The sequence below is a fragment of the Protopterus annectens genome, chromosome 6.part0 (genome assembly GCF_019279795.1).
Source record: "Protopterus annectens isolate FY-2018-M chromosome 6.part0, PAN1.0, whole genome shotgun sequence".
Taxonomy (NCBI): domain Eukaryota; kingdom Metazoa; phylum Chordata; order Ceratodontiformes; family Protopteridae; genus Protopterus; species Protopterus annectens.
Genome location: NC_056737.1, coordinates 176,551,366 through 176,575,449, shown reverse-complemented (window position 1 = coordinate 176,575,449; position 24,084 = coordinate 176,551,366). Strand labels below are relative to the sequence as shown.

Here is a 24,084-nt window from a genome sequence, read left to right as displayed (position 1 = left end):
TTAGTAATTCTTTAACTATATTATACCAGTAACCTGTAATACAGACATTTACTATATTTTCACTTATGTTATAAACTTCAAATATCTCCCTTAACACTGGATAATGAACTGAATCAAAAGTTCTACTTAAATCCCCTACCATTAATTTTGCATTTACATTCCTGTACAATATGTCATCCACTACTTCCATAATTGTCAACAATAAATCCTGAATCATTTTCCCTTTTATACCATATACATGCCCTTTTACAACTTTACTTACTTATCCTCCATACTTTATTGTAAAATTTTCATAAGAAAATTGTAATCTGCATTATTTAATACTACTGGTCTCCAGTTCTGTACCTATATACATCTAATTACACCATTGCACAACTTTTTATATGTAAAATCTTTATCTAACCATTCATTTAATACTCTTGTAAAGCCTTTTTTTATTGATCCATTGTTATGTCTTTATACATCCTACATTCTATTCCATCCAGTCCTGCTACCAAATCTAAATTCTCTACATTTAAAACTTGATCAAGTTCTTGCATTTTAATTTTTCTTTCTATATCTTTATTGTCTTTATCAGACACTGAACACACTTTCCATTTTTTTTACAAATTTTTATAACATGCGTTCTTTGTGGGCTGTCTCAAATTGCAATTAAAACCCCCTGCAGTAATCTCCATATTAATTATTACATAGTGTATAATGAATATGTTTCTAAACATTTTTTCTCTCTGTTTTAGATACACATGCATAAATATCAACAATTCTAATAACTTGATTCCTCCACCTTACATCAACTGTGGTTTTACCTGTTCTAACAAAAGTAGTATCTAACAGTTTTATTGTCTCTCTATAAAACATAAGAATGCCTGAAAAAGTCTCCTTCCCAAAATTCCAAGTCATCTTTTTTTCCCATCATACTTCTATCTGATTTCTTTCAACTTGTGACAAAAATCTGATATCTTCTAAAATACTCATATCACATTCGTTTACTGCACTATTCCAAAATTCCTATTCTTGTCTCTAACTTTTCCAAACTATTAATGTTAAGGGTTAGAATTTTCCTTTATATAATCACCCTTTTCCCTTCTTTTTTCTTTTTTAAGTCCCTCTATAACCTTCGTTTTCCACTCTTGTACTATTTTACCAATGGTATTTCATTTTTGCGTGACCATATTCCATTTAACCTCATCACTATCACTCAACCCTAACTATTCTTCCTCAATTCTTTCCATATTTGCATCTTCCTTCATATTAACATTTTGTATCACTTCTTCTCTATCCATAACATTTATTATTTATTTTTGTTTCCACTGTTTCTAATTCTTTTTTTTACCTTGCTCTGTTACCAACTCTATTGTTTCCACTTCTACTTCTTTTCCTTTTTCTTCATAATCTGCCCCCAAATGACTCACTTTATTATACTTATAACATTTCAGTTCACAGTTCCTTGCATTATGTCCTATTTACCCACATGTAAAATATCTTCTTTTGGCACAGTTCTTAATTAAATGATCGTTTTTTCCAAACAAAAACATATTTTTGGCTGTGCCCAATATTTTGCCATGCCTCTGTCACCTTCAACATTTGCGTGGGATATGCAGAATATTCTCTTTATCTAATTTTGACATCACATTGCAATCACACGCCCCATCCACAAACCTCTGTTATCATATACTTTAGATAAACTCAATACATCTTTGCACTTTTAATAAATGTTCTTTTAAAGTTTCTTTTTCTACTTCAGTCTTAAACTGAATGCTAATTTTCTGCTTAGTTTCCCTGTAAAAGGGCTTACACACATACAAATTCCACAGAGAACAACCTTTCTTTTTTTCATATTCTGCTAGGAATTTTTCCAGTCTTTGACCAGTCTCAAAAATAATGTCACAAAGAGTTGTTCTATTGATATGTATAAACACTCTTACCTCATTAGGTTTCATTCCTAGTATTGTAATAACTTCATCCCATACCTTATATCTGTCCAAATCTGATTCTTCCTTCTTCTCAATCCAAAAATGAAAAAGTCTCTTTTTTCTTAAACTCACATCTTTTTCTTCTTTCTTGCTTTCCTTCTCCACTTTAACCACCTCCGCATATGATTTTCTCTCAACCTGTCTCACTTCAATTTACTGCATATCTTCCTTCTGAATTTTTCCATCAGTTCTCCCCATGACATGTCTTTACCACCCTCTGGTTCACTCATGTTGACTAATTACATCAATAAGTCATCTCACAACCCTCCCGGCCAGAAGGTTGTAACAGCAAATTCTTGTGTTCTAACCTCTTCATCAAAGAGGTTTTGCTAAAACAAATCTTCTGAGTCTATTATCACTGGTTCTGTCTCCTTAAGCTACCCTTGAAAAGGCTCAACTGCCTTTTCTGATTCCTTCACCATACCATCATTTTTAATTGGTGTCTCCTCGAGTTCTGCTACCTTGTTTGATAAATTCACTACTTCGGCTTTTTGACTAACATCACCATAAACACTTACAACCTCCACACACTCCTTTCCTCCTTTCATATTCACAAATCTCTCTTCCTGCTTCTCCAAGTTGCCTCTGCGCTCGGGAATGGAAGCAAGAATTGTCACAAAGGAAAGCGTTCCCATATGAAAAGAGTAGGGGGTCTTTATTAAAATATACATACTTATTCACAAATGTATAATATTTACATTATACACAATATCTACAATATACTTATTAATTACATTTTCCCCGACACATATACAATATTCATTTTTTGCTTTCCGACCCCCACTATAACTTCCACAACCAAAACCTTATTTTCTTTAACATCATAGCCAAGTCCAATTTTTGATTAAACATAATTTTCTTCACCCTTTGATTCCAAATTATCCGTATAATACAAAACATTCTTCTATCAGTTTTCTTAACATAATTTTTACTTTTATTTTTATAATGTCCAAATTCTATCATGCTCATATTTATACTACTTACTTATTTAAATCCCTCCATACAATTCCAATCTAAAATCTTTTCCCATAACCTTTTAAGTCTTTTACATCCCCAAAAGACATGCTCAGCAGTTTCAAATTCTCCACAATACAAACACATCCTATCTTTTCTACTTTTATGTCATATTTCCCTTCCCTAGTAATTTTTGTATCGCCAGTCTCCATAAAAAAATGGCCATCTATCATTTCTTTACATTTTAGTATTCTTGCTTGTACTGCTTTCTTTATTTCTTCATGCAACCCTTTCCATGGATATATCCAAAAATAGTTTTCCATAATGTTATTGTACCATACTTTCCTTCCCTTTTCAGTCACTTTGACATTTCTTTTTCATAAGATGATTTTATCTTCACAGTTCTCTATTTCTTTGTTCATGAAAATTTTGTAATCCATATTATTTAATACTATTGGTCTCCAATTCTGTAATTCTCTTTTATCACCTTTTTCCCAAGTAAATCTAACTACACCCCTACATAATTTTTATACATACATCCTTTATCCAGCCATTCATTTATTACACTTATAAACCATTCTTTTTGAACCACTGTCATATCCTTATACATAAAAATCAAAATGGATGGTTTTATACCATAATAGTAGTCACATGGTCCACAACACTAATTAGATGCTTGCCACTGAAACCATTCTTAAAAAGACAGTAAACAATAACTAAGAAATTTTTTACAAGAACTAAACTTTAAATATCAGTGATAAAAAGATGAGCCAATATATATATATATATATATATATATATATATATATATATATATATATATATAGACACATTGTCGAAACAACTTCCGTGGACTCCAAACTGTTACTTCTTAAAACCACGAACCAAATATTCCAAATCTTAAAATCTCACCCCCTTTTATGGCCCATGGTAGTACTTATTTCATGTGTGGAGCAGTCGGAAATGTCAACATTCCCTGTTTTGTTTGGCTTTCTGACATGTCGGCAGTACAGAATTCATGGAAACGGTTCGATTATGTGCACATTCAAGGATGTGCTCTTGACATTATGAAGGTAAACCTATACACACACACACACAAACACACACACACACACACACACACACACACACACACACACACAAATACACTTATTAAAACATGAATAGTCTAGTACAACAATATTAAACGCCAAAGAAAAGCAGCCTTCAGTTTTAAAACAATGCTGACTTGAAGTTGCTTCATTTAGCTCAGGAAAAACAGTGGCATTACTTTTCAGCTGCCACTGAAATTCTCTATATTTTAAGAAATCCTCAGCAGGTCCTCCCCTTTCCCACAAGTTCACGCGGTCAAGGACAAAGAATTTGAAGGTGTGGGAGCTGTGTCCCTTATTGTGTTTATATAGGGCATTTCTTTCACCATTCTTTTTTATATCATAATAATGCAGATATATTTCAGCCCTTAGGGTCCTTTTTGTTCTCCCTGTATAGAACCCATCACATGACTGGCACTTTGCCACATAAACCACAGCATTACTACCACAGTCAAATTTCTGTTTAGGTATTACTTTTCTACAATTCTCAAGTATAAAACTAGTACCCTTCAAATTTAAACATTTTTTTGAGTGAAATTTTGATTGATGTTAAAAATAAAAGAACTTCAAGGTACTTCAGCCAACTGCTTGGAGGGGTGACTGGGTTAGGACCCTTGATCAACAATAAGACAAACGTGACAATCCAAGGGGAATACAACAAAGCAGTAGTCTTGCCCTTTAATATAGATTTTTTTCAACAACAAATCCATCACAGAAAATAAATGGAGTATGTTTTGTATAGACCAGGAATACACTAGGGTGGTAGGTGTGACCCCTAAAACTGTATACAAGAAGGACACTTGTTTCAAATCTTTATTAAAAGGACTAATACCTTAAGGGGAAAAGGCAAAGTGTCAAAGTGTGGTCACTGATCCCGATTTTGTTTCAGTTGGGAGGGTACTAGTTTTATACTTGAGAATTTATAAAACTAGTTTTATACTTGAGCCCAGATAGTGGCTTAAAAGGGTCTTGTATCAGTCCATTTCATATAGTTAGCAAACAATAAAGAAGCACTGAACTCTTTGATCAGTAAAGTACTATAAAACTGATCATGACATCTGGTACTGGCAGCATCAACAATGTTGCTGTGATGGCTGACACTTGTACTAACCCACTGTCCTATTTTTTTGCTTCCTGGTCGCACAAAAAGATGCATAAAACCTGATCCTGGTGTGTAATAATGTTTTACACTCCATGAATGTAGAACAGCTGAAGCAGATAACCCTGGAAGAGGCAATATGATACTTTAGTAACATTTTTCTGCAGATACTCTACAGTAAGCTTCCACTACAGCAGTACAGAATTAAAACTTCACATCTCCCCTGGATCACTCCAAAAACTTAAAGCTACAGGAACATCTCTGGGCTATTTTCCACCAAATTAAATCAATTGATAACCTTCAATGATTTCATAATGTTAGAAATTAGGTTAAGATCACTATACTTAGTAGCAAAGAAATTATTTTCTGGATCAATAGACACAATTATCAAAAAAATCCGGAATATTCTGCAATACCACTGACCAGTTCCCTGAAACCAGGCCACACGTCCACCCCTTCCCTACATACTGAACTACACCTACAAATGTCACCTGTTCTGCAGAGATTCAATTCAACAAACCGCCTGTAAATATCATCAATACATCTCTACTTCGCAATGTCTCTGTCTTGGTTTTACATTTCAGTCCATCACCCCTACAAGTCCATAAACTTCTTTGTAAACTGAAATGTGGATCGGACTCTACTGACAGTTTAGCCTCAGAGTTCTTGAATGTTGCAACCAGGTCTACACCCTACCTCACGTCAGTACTAATAAACCACTCAAATAAGAAAGGGTGCCTCCACTCTGGAAACAGGCCATAATGGTTCCCCTATATAAATAGATAACATCTAATCTACAACTGCCCACTTGTCTGTTGTCAAGCATTCTATAACATGCACATATGCTCAGTTCTCTTAACACCTTGTTAATAATATTCTCATGTCTAGCACAGAGAATGGCTTTAGATCTGATCAAGGTCCAATGGGCTTAACTTGATACCACCGAGTACCTTCACGTGCACATTAACTGTAACAAAGCTGTCAGCTTGTTTTCATTAGATGTTTCTAAGGCATCTGATATAATCACCCAACATGATATTCTGGGATTTCCAGATTCATAACTGTCCCACAGTGCCTGTAGATGGTTCATTAGCCACCTTGAAGAACATTTCATAAAATGGGTAGCTCCCCCCCCCACTTAAGTGTAACCCTAGATGTTCCAACAACACTGAGTTCCTGGACACTTTCTCTTCACTGTATTCATTAAATAAACAATACTACACTGCAATGAAGCCAAACGTTTTCAGTATTTCTGATTATTTCATCCTCTTCCTCCCAGGTGACACTATTGTTGTCATTAACTTTAAACTGCACAACACTTTCAACTCCATACAATCCTGAATATGTTTTTTCTGTTACATAATCTACTTTTTCTTTCTATAATTGTTATTCCTGAAAAATGTCTTCTGTTTTGTATTACAATCTGATTTTCTTTCTAATGATTTTGTCTGCATAGGTGACTAAACATAAACATGTAAATAAACTTGAAACTTGTACATCTGGGCCATGTGTCAGCATTAGTAAAACTAAAGCAACACTCTTTACTTGCAGAGATCCCAAAAGCTATCATTCAATGACTGAAGCAGTTTCTCTACATTTTTTGGACTCACCACTGATAATCAACACATTTGTTAAGCATTAAGGTACTGTCTTAATTTTGCCCAATACGAACTTCACACATCCTTCTGTGGAGTGGGCCTTTCTTACCACAAATTCTCAGCTCTCTGCTACATCAGTACACTTCTGCATCCCATTCCTCCTCTGTATATCTACTCACTAACATTCAGGCTACCCCTCTTCACAAACTAGAACACGACCATACAAGGATTTTAAGATTTACAGTACTTCATACTAGAACCTCCACTGTTCATCACACTGCATTCTGCATGGTTTTAAGTCATTTAACATCTGTTCATAATTCCATAAACTACTAAATTACCTAAATGCCCCTGATTTGACAGTGTTTTTGAGTGACATAAACCCTATCTTAACCTTAAGTGGCCTCAAAGGCTTCTCACATTTACTAATTAAATCTAAGAATAGATTTGGTGATTCAGATTTCTCTGCCCAAGTTGACAGGCACTGAACCAGACTTTCATAATACAGCAAATGTATTTATAATATGCATTCACAAATGTCACTGTGGAGTTAAGTGATAGTTTTATGACTGCAGAAGCACATTCTAATTAGATTTTTTAAATTTCCTCCAGTTATGGAGGCTATATCAAGTACATGGTAGTAACACAGAAACCAGTGATTTACACTGATTTCTGATTATCAGGTGTTGCTTATTTTGTTCATCCTACTTTCTGATGTTCAATATACGTTATTTTTAACTGACAGTTCTACTAAAGTAGTTTAAAATAGAGCTGAGAACCAGATATAAAGAACATTCCACAGTTCAGCTCTGTTTCTTTGCACAAGAACCACAGACAAAGACAAAAATAATGGAGAACAAAGGACCAGAATCTAGGACAATTTTTAAATACTATAATTCAGTTAAAAAGTTAATGCGAAAAATATTTAGCACCAATGTGCAATTTCTAAACAATAAAAATTAGGAAACTATTGGCTAGCATTACTGACTGACTGTAATCCGGAAGACAACATTTTATGAGGGGCAGGGCAAAAATATAAAAATCAGGGATGTTATGCAAAATCAGGGGCAATTTAGAGCTAAACATTTCACATGGATACAAGGTGCAGGACTTGGCAAATAAAATAATTTACCACAAATGCCACTATGAATTTTTGTATGGGAATGATGTAATACTAAATCATACTGTTTGTCAAGCAAGTGAAAATATAAAATATTAAATAGTCAGTGAGTGCATGTGTGTTTGCGTGTTTTTCCTCAACACTATGTTTCTTTATGATTTTTTAACATGTAGTATTTATAGCTCACAACTTGCAATAACTTGAAATAGAAATGATGAGAAGAATATTGCTTTTTATATATTTTTGGTACTTATGTATTATCGCAACCAGATTTTCATGGTTGCGAAATGCACATACCACCACAAATAAGAGTACATGAAGCAATCGAAATTGTCTTTGTAAATGTGTAGTAGTGCCCCAAAACTTTACATTTACTGTAAAGTGGTGTTCAGAGTGTGTTTTGCTGGGGAATAACTTCAGATTACCTTCGGGAACAGAGACAGTGGAGAAAACCATCTTCCTGTTTTTTTTTTTGCATGCATTACATAGGCACGCTACACTTTTCATGACAGCTATCATACTATCGTTTGTCTCATTTTGAACCTGCAGAAGAAATTCTTCAGAGAAGTAAAACACAATCACTGAGAAATTGTTTAACCCACACTTGCTTACTTTTATCCATTATTTTATTTACAAATTGTTAAAAAAATAAATGTCACTAAAACCATCACTACTATGTCTGTGTTTTCCTTCTCTGAAGGATTCCTTCCACACAGTGAATGCAATCCGTCCATCACACCGACAGCAGGCATGACAATGCAAGCATGCAAAAAACAGGAAGAGGGCTTTCTCCACTGTTTTTGTTCCCAAAGGCAATCTGAAATTATTCCCCAGCAATACACACTCTGAATGCCACTTTACACTGTTTCATGGCCTCGTTTCTACCGAAATAAGCGAAAGTCACAACCGTGAAAATCTGGTTGCGATAATACAAAATGCCATATTTTTATTTATTTCCTGGGATTAAATGTTACACATTTCTATAGACACTGAAGTAGAAATACTGTATCCCATTCTCTGTTATTATTAGGGCATTTGAACAGGCAATATAATTACAGACTGTAGCACACAAAGTACATTAAGTGTCGCTCTGTGTGCACGTATGCAGGAAAGAAGGCTACTGGACAACTTGTGTATCTGGTTGATGCAAATATTTATCTTACTAGCACAGTGGCTTGCATCCACATGCTGAATCAACTGCAATCTAATTAGTACAGACAGTAAAACTGTAGATGGCTTATTATCAAGCCTTAAAGCGCTCCTAACTTTGGAAATGTAGTTTTGTTACATGGACTTGTGCCAGACAGCTGTCTCTGATCTGCTGCAGGCTGTACAAGAGAATCGGGTGGGATGGTTTCCAACATTGAAAGCTTCAGAGAAGTCTAAACATAATGATACAGTGCTGTGCCTTTTACCACAATTGCTAACAATATATATTCTACTAATCTGATCCTTCCAATAGAACAAGGTGGTTTAGGATTACCTGATTTGAAGGGATATTTTAGAGCTACACTGTTAAGGCTCATATACATAACACAAGCAGAAAGCTATAATTCATGTGGATAAGGATGACGAAACAAAGTGGGGGGATTCAAGAAATAAGGACAGAGTGGGATTTTGGATGCAGCTCATTAAGGAGAATAACAACAGCAATACAGAGTATTATATCCATTAAGTAATAGAAAGTATTCTAAGAAGTAAGCCAACAAAAGAACGAAGGAAGGAGATTCTGCTGATACAGACTGCAATTAGGAGTACAGAGAATAGCAGAAAAGGCAAGAAAGGGTTGTAATTTACTGGAGAAAAATGTCAAAGGAACGAAAGTACTGGAAGCAAATAACTAGAGAGGGAAAGGAAACAGAGTGGGAAGAGGTCAAGAAGACATCTGGACTGCAGGTTAAAGATTGCCATCCCTATCAGGGATTGATATCCAAGTACAGGCAAAGACAAAGGGATAGAGGAATCCTAAGTGAAAGACCTGCTCCAGTAGAGCTTTTAGTTGAATTTAGAATAGAAACTGCTGTTAAAAAGGGATAGTTAGTACAGCATATAAAATACTGTATGACAACTGTAGGTATCAATCACAGGAGGTTAGAAAAGATTGGGAAGGGCGACTGGATAAGCAATTCACAAGGAAAGAACAGAAAGACATAAGAATGGCTCCCAAATATATAACAAAGTCTAGAAGATTTAGGAGTTTTGTTTGGAAGTGTTTGCATATCTATTTTTATACCCCAAGGAGACTCCAAAGAATTTTTCCTCAGGTAGTTGACAAATGTTGGAGGTGTGCTGAAGAAAACAAAGGTAACTTGGAACATTTGTTTTGGGAGTGTAATCAGTTGGCTGATTTTATAAATTCCCTACAGAGTACTCTTTAAGAAGGGTCTATATTAGATAATCGAACTTTCAAAAGTTCGACTGTCATATGGTCAACACCATATGGTCGAACTTTTAAAAGTTCGAAAAACTAATAAAAAAATAAACTACACAAATAACCTTCCTGAACATTTTAAGCAGGGGGGGGCGGCAAGCCCCCCTGTACCCCCCACACCCCCCCCACTCTTTAAATATACAAACTCCGAGATCGCACTACAGTGCAGAAAAGGGAAATCTTCCCATTTCGCTCTCTACGGAGTTCTCCGTTAAAATGTTCGAACTTTCAAAAATTCGATTATATCGTGTCAGCCATATGACAGTCGAACTTTTGAAAGTTCGATCATCTCATATAGACCCCTTTAAGAAATACAGGGTGAGCAAATGACTTTGAGTAAGGAAATGATTCTTTTGAGATGGGATACAGGATCTGAACAGCCTACACATAGTAAGGTCATGTTAAGTTTAATTCTGATGGCTGCCAAAAAAAAAACAAAAAACAAACAATCGCTAGAAAATGGAACTCTGAGTCTAAACCAACTGAACTTGAATTACTGGATACTGTAACAGAGATAAAAAAACTGGATGTGGGATCTTTAGAAAAAGGTAGGAGCAAATTACATAGAACAAAATGGAAATTATGAGAACAATACATGCAGAATAATGTTTTGAATGAGGAGTGAGGTTTAAGGGAAGCCAGTAAATTATCAATTTATGTAATGTTGGACTGACGTATAAAATAATATATGTGATGTATGTTTGTAACTGTGAACATTTGTTGTCTTTTATACAAATGCATGTTTACCTATGTCTTAAGTGATAATTCAATAAAGTGGTTTGTATATATATATCCACCCATAACCCCTTTTCCCACTTTTGCATGTGGGGTCAGGGTGTCACTTCAACAGTGACGATCATCTAGAGCAAAGGTTTACACCTCCATTCTAGTAATTTAATCAGAGCTACCTGTGTGGCGTGCCGTGGGAAGGATCCATGCTGAGTGGTTCTAATTCTGTTATGGAGTGTTTAATAGAGAGAGAGAGAGAGAGTGTGTGTGTGTGTGTGTCTGTGTGTGTGTGTGTGTGTGTGTGTGTGTGTGTGTGTGTGCGTGTGCGTGTGTGTGTGTCTGTGTGTATGTAATATTCATTTAAGGATCTCTGATAACTGCTTTGGTATGCAGATGGTAGTTTTACATTTGATGTGAAAAGAAAATTTTGAAGTGGCATGATTTTTGCTATTACAAAGACTGACACAACCTCCAAAGGTAAATAATGAAAAACACAGCTTCAGTAGGTATTTTGAGTCTAAACACAGCTTTGGTAGGTATTTTGAGTCTAGTGGCATGGTGAAACTATGCCATAGTAACTACCTAAATATGTTAGAAAAGTAAAATAAAACCATGTATAAAGTTGGATTCCATGTCACAGGTGCACTTTATATGGAATTATGCTCTCTTACACTAAAAAGTCTGCATGAAGTACCAAGATGCACCACAAAATAAATCACTGAAGCATTACATAAATAAACCAGATCTCATTCTTTGAACAAGAATTCAGCACAAGAATTCTACACAACAGCATGGCAGACATGGCTAAACAAGGTTAAATCTCTCTGATATTACAGGGAACCACCATTCTATCATCAACACATCTAGAATGGACAGCCTCTGCTACATCAGGTATAAATGACTGCTTTGGCAAGAAGGGCCCTAGTTATTACACTGGGTGTTAGGGCCAGGATTCAAAGATTGTGTGCATAATGACAAAACATGAATGCACCACCTCTGCACTCAGTTTTTGTCATGTTGAGAAATCCATTGTTTGTTCTATTCATATATTCACATATGATTTTATGTGAAAATAGGATTGTGGACAAACAGCGCAGTCGTATCCTTCTCTAGCACGTTTTCAAGTTACACTGTGATAGGTCTCCTTTTTTACATGCAGTCAGGGGGTGGAAGCAGAGACATAAAAGCACCTGCTGTGAGTAGAAAAAGTATTAATTTTATTTGAAGCTTGAATCGTACATTGACATTAGTTAGTAGACCAGCTAACTTGTACTGAGAAATACGTGCATCTTTGTTTTCTTTTTTTACACCCTCCCAATATTTTAGTGACACTCACTGTAGTAAAGCTACAGAGAAAGAATAGACACTGGGATATAACTAACACTTAATAAACTCAGCTCTGTGTATTCATTAAGTACAGTCATTACAGAGCAGCTGTTGTCTTGACTGTTTTTAACTTGCCATTTGCTACTTACTTTTCTTCTACAGATACTGACCAGGCTGGAAATGTCTAAAGCCTCAACCTTACTTCATTACTATGCTGACCGCAATGAACAGAATATATGCAGCATTCTGCAACCTCAGAGGAAATAGCACATTTTTAAATGGAAAAAAATAACCAAATACTTTTTTTTGTGGTGTCTGCACATCAGAAAACTAAGTTCTGACATTATGAGGGTGGTAAGCATTTCAGACATTTTTAAAGTAAGTGAAAAGCACTGCACATGATCTTTAACTGCATAATATCATTAGGTAACTAAAAACAAGCCAAATGGCTCAAAAACTTGTAAGCAGTAATAAAAATAAAAAAGCGAGCCATCAAGGGAGCATTTGTGTGAAACACTAGTTTATTTAACATTAAACACAGTCAAAGTAAAACCAACTAGGCGCTTTCGCCAAGAAACATGAATTGGCTTCATCAGAGTCGACTCCCAAATGGCCTAATGAGGGAAGAGTAGAGGGAGACAATGACCTCTTTCTTCCTGGATGTAAAACCCTTAGTAATAAGATGTGCCACATAGAAGGACTTTCTGACCACAGTGGCAATGTGGTGGTCAAAAGACAGCTTGCTGTCAACCTGTGTTCCCAGATCTCTTATAACACTTTCTGTGTTCAGTGGACTACCATCGATGTGGTAATTCATGGGAACCGGGTTTTTCCCAAAGGGGATGATGGTATATTTTTTGGCGTTGAGGTTAAGCCATGGTTCTGACACCAGTTGTTGGTCTCAGTGAGGCCTTTCTGTAGGATGACAACATCACTTGGAGAGTTAATAATGGCTCCCAACTTGCAATCGTCTCCGTACTTTGTCAGCCAGAGTCCCTTTGTGTTGGCTTAGACTTCAGAGAAGTAGATATCAAACAGGAGAGGACCCAGGACCAAACCCTGTGGGATTCCACTTGTGACTGGTCAGCAGTCTGACTTAGAGTTAGCTACTTTCACACTGTGGGTTCTATCTGTGAGCCAGTTTGCAACCCACCTAGTGATACGGGGGTTGATGCCTAGCTGAGTGAGTTTTTCTATGACTTCTGAGTAAGGAATGGTATCACAGGCCTTGGCCAGATCAAGGTAGGCTGCATTAACCACCTTGCCTTCAACCACAGCTCTGGTGACTGGAGCAAAGAAGTCGACCAGGTTGAGCAGGCATGATCCACCCTTCACAAAACCAAACTGTGTGGGATCCAGAGTTTAGAGATTCCCTATATCCTTGTTTATTAGGTCCATGATGATACGTTCCATAGCTTTGCATATCAGACTCATCAGGCTAATGGGGTGATAGTTCCCAGGGTCTATAGTCACTCCTCCTTTGTGGAGAGGGATGACTGTAGCAGTGGGCCATTCAGTAGGGACAAAGCCTGAAGTGAGGCTGTGATTGAACATGGCACACAAGTGAGGTGCCAGTTCACTCTGTAGTTCATGTAAAATACAGCCAGGGATATTGTCAGGTCCCCATAGAAGCTGTGTTCTTGGCCTTGGACAGTGCTGTTTTAACCTGTGCAGCAGTAATACTGGGTGCCTGGCAATCTACTGGTATTGTGACTGGTCCTTTGGGGGGGACAGTAGGGTAAAGTTGGCACTGAATCAGTTGGCCAGTATATTGGCAATATCTGTTGGCTCAGTATAGGAGGTACCATTATGCAGTAGCTCAGAGTATTGCCGTGGAGATTTTTTACATAACTATAGAAAGCCTTGTGGTTGTCTTTACTATCTGCTGCAATTCTGTTTTCATAGCTAGCTTTAGAGGATTTGATGACGGATCTCAACTTATTGTTGAGGTTGATAAGGGAGTTTTTCCAGTCTTGGGACTTCACCTTATTCCGCATCAGTTTCCTCCTTTTGTAGAGCTTGTTTAATGGCAGGGGACCACTAGATTGGCTTCCTTTTATTGGAGGAGAGCGTCTTGGTTCTATTGGGTATGGCGAGATCCATACATTTGTGCACGTGTTCGTACAGTGCATTGGTGTATGATTCGGCGGTCATGCAACTATTCTCCATTTCAATGGGTGCCGTGAAGTTAGCCATCTCTGTTTTTAGGAGCCCATAGTTAGCTTTAGTTGCATCAGTGAGAATGTTTTTGGCTTTGTAGAGCAACCCCACTTTTTGATGAGTTTTCCTTATGCAATTTTGTATATGCAGGTCAAATGTAAGATTACCGTCCACTATCATCCCTAATAATTTGCTATGAGAAGTGACTTCAATGGTTGTATTATGAAGTGAGAGGACTTTAAATTTTGTTTGTTTTTTTTTCATGAGAGAGGGATTTGGGGAAAAGAAGTAGTAGCTTGGTCTTTTTTAGGTTGAGTTGTGAGTAACAAAGTCATGTTTCTGTGGCTGTTAAAGCTTCCCGAGTAATTTTTTAGAGATGTACCATGTTGTCACATGTGCAAATGAGAGTGGAATTATGTGCATACTGTATTAAGGTAGCCTGCTGTGTGGATGTATGCAGGGTGTCGGTGAAAATGTTAAAGAGGAGGGGAACAAGGACAGAGCCTTGTGGTACACCGGTGGTGACTGAGTGGTAAGGAGAGAATGTGGAGTGCCATTTTACTGACTGACACCTATTGGACAGATAGCCTTGAACCACAGAAGGGTGGGTTGAGGGAGACCTACTGAGAACTATGATACAGATAGATAGATGTGTGTGTGTGTGTGTGTGTGTGTGTGTGTGTGTGTGTGTGTGTGTGTGTGTGTGTGTGTGTGTGTGTCTAAAAAAAAATATATATTTATATATATATATATATATATATATATATTTTTTTTTAGACGTGTGTGTGTGTGTGTATATATATATATATATATATATATATATATATATATATATATATATATACATATAGATCTACTTTAGATGATCGAAGTTTCAAAACTTCCAACATCATATGGCTGAGGTCCAGATGATCAAAGTTTTGAAACTCTGAACATCAAATAAAAAAAAAATAAAAACAAAAAAAGTTTTCTTTTACTTTTTTGCGTGGGGGGGGGTTGCACCCCCACACCCCCTGTTATTTAAATATGCCTACTCCAAGATTGCACTACAGTGAGGAAAACGGTCAATTTCCCATTTGCGGTGTATGGCGATCTTCATTCAGAATGTTCAAAGTTTGAAAACTTAAATCAATTACAAAGAGAGACATATGTGGAACCCTCTGGGTGAATTCATAGTTACCAATCCAATTGTCCAGACTGCGTTTCAAGAGGGCCAATGAGGTGCTCTGTTTGACATGAAGTTGGAGTCTGTTCCAAAGGTGTGGTAACCTCTTGCAGCAGGTTCTATTAATGCTACATACCACGTTTAGGTCTTTAGAGCCGGTAACCCGTGTACCATTTGACTTGGGGATATGCAGCATTTCCAATAAAACAGGGTCAAAGATCGCCTCTGAGTAGTCTGTATTAAACAGAACAAAGTGACAGTGATTTGAGATCATTCACACAGGACAGATGCTGAAGACCTTGAATTTTTCTTGTGAGAACCTTTGTGGTCTCTCCAATTGCTGCAGGTACTTGGAAAGGCACATACCAAAAGGGGCGTTGTACTCAATTATTGGCTTGATGAGGGAGAAGTACAGGAAAGGTTATAACTTGTTTTTTCTGGAGGCAATGCCCTTATTTATGAGATGAGCAATATAGAATGCCCTTCTAACTATTGTGGAGACATGGTGATCAACTGTAAGGTTGCTGTCAACATGTGTGCCCAGGTCTCTTACCACTAAGTGCATATTTAGGGTGTTCTGTTGATGTGGAAGTTAGCAGTACCATTGCTCTTACTGAAAGGGATGATAATGCATTTTGTTTGCATCGAGTTTAAGGCCATGACTTTGGCACCATTCATTTGTTTGGGTAAGACCCTCTTGTAGGATGCTCACATCATTTGGAGATTCTATGACGATTCCCAGTTTGCAGACATCAGCAAACTTTGTCAGCCACAGACTTTTTAATTTTTGCTTGTACTTTGGAGAAATAGATTCCAAATAGTAGACTTCCCAAGACTGATCCTTGTGGAACACCACTTGTTACAGCTCTGCTGGTGGAGGTGGATTCCCCTACACGTACACACACGCACACACACACACACACACACACACACACACACACACACACACACACACACACACACACAATCACATACACACACACACACACACACACACACACACACACACACACGTATGCTACTGCCACTACTGGTTACAATGATAATATTAACAATTCAAGTTCCCATTTTGTGCATTTGATGTCATCATGATTTGCAACAATTATCAACATCAGTTTCTATCATAAAACAATGATGTACTAAATAAGGGTTAACATTGTCAAACACACAAGCTGTAGGCATGGATAACACCTTACAGATAGTTAAAAAGTAAAATGCCAAAGAATAATAAGACGTATACTGTCATAACAACTTTAAAACTATACAATATATCAATTTATTAAAAAAAGATGTACAAATCCAACAATACTGATCTTCATGGAAACTGATAAAGTAAATTAACCATACATTAGGCAAAACTTATTCCAAGAAGGCAGTCAGTACAGATAGTAGATGTTAAGCTGAGAACTTCAAGAATCAGTGTTAAGCATCATGTGAGAGGGAAGAAATCTTACACTAACAAGTTTCAAAAACAGGAAGATAAGCTCCAAGATGAAAAAAGATGACAGTCTAATACAGTGTTTTATACTTTCTCTGCTTTAAAAACTTCTGCTGTAATTTAACTGCAATGCTACACCGTTCAGTACTAACAAATGCATATGTTTTTCTTTTGAATTATGATTCAACATTAGGAAGGGAAGTTGTGCTTCCATTAATGAATGCTTCTGTACACATGTACGTTTTTTTCTCTTTCCTTTACCTAATAAGAATATTTTTAATGCATGGGGAGAATTCTATATAAAAGCAAAGTACAAACAAAAATAAATTACCCAGATGTAATAAAGTGCTTGCAAATACCAAACTTGCCATTGATTCTTAAAATGTTCATGATATTCTTACCTTTTCGTGATGTTTTCTGATTTGTAAGCTATCCTTTAAATATCTCTCTCCCTCTTTCTCTCACTCACAGAAAGAATTGCAGTTAATTCTTCAAATACTGAACTTATGCATGTTACTCCCTGTAAAGAAAAAAAGATTACATTAAAATGAATGGGGATATTCATTTCAGTTTTGCTATATGTTCATACATTTCTAACCATTCAGCTTTTTTTCTCTTTTCAGTTGCTAAAGCACTGGCATGAAGTGACATTCATGAAGAATTTTTCCACATAAAAAGTCCCAGTACCAGTATGTGCAATGTACTAACTACTGCGGGTGAAGCAACAACATGACTCATTAATATCTCAGCAAAAGCACTACAGAACCCAGATTAGGGTAAGGGAGTTAACAGTGATTTGCACTATGCATGAAGGCTGCAACATAAGGAACTGCTAATGTGCCTTTGGCTATACTGTACATCAGGTACTACCAATTACTTTATTTTTTTCTTTAACTTTATCTTTTTCATCCTTCTGTAACCATCAAAATCTCACCCCCTAGTTTGTGGCCAATGGAAGATGGTATAAGAGCTGGTGACTTCAGACATTATCCTTTAGATGCAAGAGAGCTTCTCTATATTGCTATATGCCTACATGGCAGTCAAATGGGAGAATTGTTCACACATGCACAAACACACACACACACACACACACACACACACACACACACACACACACACACACACACACACACACACCAGACTAGACACTACTAGCACATGCAGGAGATGGAGGTTGAATGACATTGTTGTCAACTGCAAATCGTCTAGGCACCATTATGGCAGTGTAGTCACAGCAAGGGGGGATGCATGCCATTGGATCCAACGGAATCTACACTCTTCTAATGTAAAGTATAATGGCTTGCCCCCCGCAAGAGAGGGGGATGCATAACACTGGAGCCAAGGGAACCTATATTCTTCCATTGCACAGTATGATAGTGTGCCCCCCCTGCAGGAGAGGGGGATGCACAGGTTCATAGGTCTGTACTAGTCTAATGGCCCTGGAGCCTTTACAAGCCTAGCCCAAAAACAACTTGTCCAGGCACCATGCTACCCAATGTCAGTTCACAGTGCCCATATCCAGTAATCCATACTGGAGCCAAGGGAACCTATATTCTTCTAATGCACAGTATGATAGTGTGGCCCCAGCAAGAAAGGAAGATGCTTGATACTGCATCCAATGGAATCCACAATCTTCTAATGTACAGTATGACAGTGTGGCCTCCTGCAAGAGAGGGGGATGCATAATACTGGAGCCGAGGGAACCTATATTCTTCTAATGCACAGTATGATAGTGTGGCCTCAACAAGAGCGAGATATGCTTGATACTGGGTCCAATGGAATCCATACTTTTCTTCTAATGTACAGTTTGACTGTGTGACCGCAGCAAAAGGGGGGGTGCATGATACTGGAGACAAATGAATCCATACTCTTCCAATATACAGTATGACAGTGTTGCCCCAGCAAGAGAGGGGGATGCATGATCCAGGGGCCAACTGAACCAATACTCTTCTAATGTATGGTGTGACCCTAGCAGAACTGCTGTTACTTGCCTGAACTCTGACTGCTGGCAAATACGGACGGTGCCTGCACTATTTTGCAAGAAAAATGGGGTGCTGCTCTACCTCTGGGTGTTTCCTCAACACTTGGCCACTCAAGTTGTGTAACAAAATTCTTGGTATGCTTTACATATAATATAGGCCCCACCAGGCAGCCTGGCAGCATACAGACTGAGTGGTAAGTAGAGAGGTTGGTGACCTAGGCAATGAGCACATTACCAATGACAGACTCAATGGCAGCATTGTAAGTTAAAATAACGAATACTATCAAACAAAAATGGTACAAAGTGTGTCCAAACATGGAAAAATGTATACGTATAAAAACCTTGCATACACATGCTACTGCCCATACTTGTTATGGAGATAATATTAACAGTTCAAGTTACTATTTTGTGTATTTGATGTCATCATGATTTGCAACAATTATCAACATCAGTTTCTACCATAAGAACAATAATGCACTAAATAAGGGTTAACATTGTCAAACACACAAGCTGCAAGCATGGATATTATCTTACAGATAATAGCTTTGCTTGCAGCTACATGAGCACATTAAGAAAGTATAATGCCAAGGGATAAGAAGACATGTTTACTATCAAAACAGCTTTAAAATTCCCCATTGTTTCCTAGGCTGAGTCTGAAAATGAATGTACCTGGCTAGACATCTCCAGCAGCTGGAGAGACCACAGAGGTACCTAACCAAGAGGATTATTGGCCTCAAACAGTTGCCCTATGCAGCACGAATGAAAAAGCTAAAACTGTTCTCTGTTGCATACCGCCTTCTCAGAGGTGATCTCTGTCTAACGTACAGAGCCATGTCCAACCCAGAATTGTTGAACATGCTCCATCTTAGCAAAACCAAATCTACTCGAGCTACACGCTCTAGGGATATAAACCTCATCACAACAATGAATAGAACATGCTGGAGGGATAGATTCCCTTCGCAGAGACTTTCCTTACTATGGAACAGGGTCCCGATCTACATAAGACAGAGCCCCTCACTATCACTCTTCAAGAGGAACCTTGATGAGTGGATGGGTAACAGAAAGTTAACACCGGGGATCACACCAACAGCACTACTAGATAGGGGCCAAGTGTACTAGCTGCTAGTACAAGGGTCTAGGGAACTACTAAAGGGGAGGTGAATACCACACAATGTGGCTGGGCTAATATATGCCTTCGGGCAGACAGCCCAGAACCAACCTATGAACCTAAATGGTCCACCCTGCTCTACCCAGGTTAACAACTACTAAATATAATAAATAAACTGTATCTAAAAAGAGGATATACATGTATACCTTGTGAAACACTTTAGAGACTCAGGGACCTATATAAACCACTCTCATATGTCTGAGCAATGCTTATAAAGCTTAAGGTTTACTGCCCTTCAAGAACCATGACAGTTGGAGCTCCATGATGATATTTTCTAAGTATCTCATACCTGCAGTTAGAAGCTACAGCTTCTTGTAAACTCATTTACTCATAGCAGTGGTTTTCTAATCAAAGGTGGCTTTTATTTAACTGTGGCACTGTCACTTACAAATGGAACATGACTGGACTACATCATTTCAGCATATGGCATTCTTTGAGCCATTCATAAAACAGAAAGACATGGTGTATAAACCAATATACATAAAAGGTGTGGATATCATCGGTGCTGAGGCTCAAGCTTCCTACCTGTAACCATTCAGGAATTCTGGGAAGAATGATGCTCAAACATTTTGGTTCTGAACTCAGAGACACTTCAAGTTTACCACTTCTGTGTGTTAAATACTCCTGTATTTCCTCCAGGTCTTAATGATCATTTGTAATAGTTTTGGAGATGTTAGGTACAGGAGGTGAATCCATTGGCTATTGGTAGCCGTTGGTGCAGAATTTTTTGAAATCTCAATATGTTTATGAGCACATATATATCTATATATGGCTAACATGTTTTCAAATTAATTATTTAATGTACCAAGTTTTTACTTGGCATGCAAATAACTTATACTTTGGGTTAGAAAAAGGGAACACCACATGATTTATGTCCTATAAGATAACATGTTACCATATATATAGGAGGTGAATCCATTGGCTATTGGTAGCCATGGGTATAAAAATTTTATGAAATCTCAACATGTTTAGGAGCGTGCATATACATAGATATATGGTCAAACATGTTTTCAAATTAATTATTTCATGTACCAAGTTTCTTTACTCGGCATGTAAATAATATATATTTTTTGGGTTATAAGGGAACCCTATTAGACTTATGTTCTTTTAGACAACATGTTACCATATGTCAAATACATACATATATGTATATAATTGTCTATCCTTTACCCTCTGGATATATATTACTTGATTTTTACACTGTAATATATATAGGATATGCTTGTGATATTCTATGTTTGGCATTGGAATTATGGAAAATGTGCCTTTATGTAGAATTATATAAGTAATAATGTACTTTAATATAATACTTACTCATATTTATAAATCTGGGTTATATATTTTATTTCATTATTTTGTTATGTAATGTTTTATTATGTCTTATACATTATTATTAACATTGTGATGTAAATTTTGATGCCTATTGCTTACTTGGTTGCTTAAATTATGTTGGATCATACTATGTTTTTCATTGGTTGGGGCTATGTATAAATATTCACTATTCACATTGGACGGAAAATTCTATTCACTGATGAAGGCTGGTTAGCCGAAACCGGTTTGAACAAGAAATGTAAAATGGATACTCAATAAACACTTTCTATTTACCTTGGATTCTATTGTTTTAGTATTGCAATTGCTGGCCGTTGGTGTATGATTGATTAAATACTCCTGTACCACAGAACCCAAATGATTAAGAAACCTGCCTGTGTTATACCACCATCTGCATCAGTTTGGGGTACCTTCCAACTGTTTTTTCTGTATCAGTGACATTCAAACAAGAGATGCCAGCAGTCCACTCAGCCCCAAGAGACAGCAGATATTATTAGCAGAGTAAACAAGATCATGTCAGTGGAACTAATGGAGATATTAAGTAAGCCTAGCAAGTATCAGACTGCCAAACGCTGTGTCCAAATTATCTCACAAAGAATGCACATGTCCCTATCTCAGATGGTCGACATGGATGATTCAGTTGGAAAGTGTAGTGACTTATAGATCTCTCCTTCTGAAAAAACAGATCTCCATTCTCTTTTGAAAGGGTTTTAAATGTAGTTTTGTAAGCAGGTGTTACGAGTGTTTTGTATTAAATGTTTGTTTGCTGTTTGAGGTACAATCTAAGTAAAAAGGTGTGTTTAGAAAAAAAACAAAACAAAACAAAAAATAGGAGATGGCAAGCAAACTGACCATCTACTCTTGACTTAAGAACAAAATATGAAAAGCAAGGCTTCAACAACAGCAGCCCAATGCACTGAATGTTCAGGGGAAAGAAAAACCTACTTTCACTACCACAGGTTAACTAAAGCTCAACAATTCCCAATATAAGGGGAAACAGATTTAAACCAAGAGGTTTACTTTTATCTGCAAAGTACTAACTTATAATTTCCTTTCAGTTACTCCTGCTGATGTGATTTATTTCCAACCCACCATTTAATCTTACAACTACACAGAAACATTGCCCAAAACGACACACAAACTGCAAACAGAATCCAATTTATTTTCTGACTTTAGTGCCTCGACTAAAACAGTCTTCAAGAAGTATACAAAACATTACCCAAGCATTCCCCTTAAATACCCACCAAAAACAATTAATAAATCAATTAAAAAAACAATTAAGTACAATTATATAATTAAATAAAATACTTCCAGTTAATCTCACAATTGAGACCCTGTGGAACCATAGTATTATATTTTAGTATAAAGATTCTTTAAATAACAATTGATGTTTTAACATTTCTTCATCTCCTAATTTTACTAACATTTTTTCTAAAACAGTTGCCTGTGATAGTTTATAGTCACTATTGTGACATTCTTTAAAATGGACAGCAATAGAACTTTCTATTTTACATGTTTTAATGTCTCTGACATGCTCCTGCAGACGACACTTAAACATCCTCTTAGTCTCACCTATATATACCAGCCTACATGGACAGCGCAAAGCATATACAGTTCCTTCAGTAACACATGAAAAATTCCCTGATACATAAAAATTATTATTTCCAATTCTGTCAAAAGTTTGAACAATCAACTCACAAACATTACATTTACCACAGGGGAAAGTTCCCCTCAGTAATGGATTTATTATAACACCTTCTACAGGAGCAATGAAGTAAGATTGTGGTTCTACACAGAAACATTGCCCTGTTAATAAACTTGTAGCCAATTGCTCTCTGTTGTAAGATTCTCACCAAATAAAATAGTACATATTCCCCAACTGTAAAGAAATGTCTAGCAGGAGTATGGGCATGTGAATGATTCTCCATATACTTATTGAGAGTGGAGTGTTTTCAAATGCAAACAGAACATATACCACTAGCTTTTCTCATTAACTCATATGAATTGGATAAATGGCCACTATGATATCAGACGTTTAATGTTACTTAGATGTCACAATGCAAAAGCAATTCATATGCCAGGATAACAACAGGTCATAGCTGATATCCCATACAAAAACATGAAGGCTGAGCTGATGAGCCTGATATCAAATAATCTGTGACTGCCTAATTATAAAGAGTCAGTATGAAAGTTCTTTACAGTAAGAGCACAGCTGTAATAGCAGAATTTTTTTTAACAGGATCAAATTATTCTGACAATTTCTTGCAGAACAGAAGTCCTCAGAAAAAATCAACGTGGTCATCAAGGGGCGGCCAAGTACAGATCTCATTTTAAGATCACGTTCTAAAGGTAGGGAATACCCATATAACTAATCATCAACATTAGAACTCAATTTTGTACTACAGAGCACAGTTATTTCCCCAAAATATAATACCCTCACTACCCTCAATTTAATGATGAGAGAGCAGTACAAACAGACAAGAAAATGTTTGGTCAACCACATCTATATATTGTCTTAGTAT

General features: G+C 36.8%; 1 protein-coding gene across 1 annotated transcript in view; it reads right to left on the bottom strand.

The window, feature by feature from the left end:
- The window catches only part of TMEM63C (transmembrane protein 63C), a 2,716,247-nt gene that overhangs the window by 2,075,912 nt on the left and 616,251 nt on the right, over positions 1-24,084 (bottom strand). Inside the window, exon 2 of the mRNA XM_044073895.1 lies at positions 17,486-17,604. The gene's annotated coding sequence lies outside the window, so the exon portion shown is untranslated. The remainder of the gene's footprint in view (positions 1-17,485; positions 17,605-24,084) is intronic.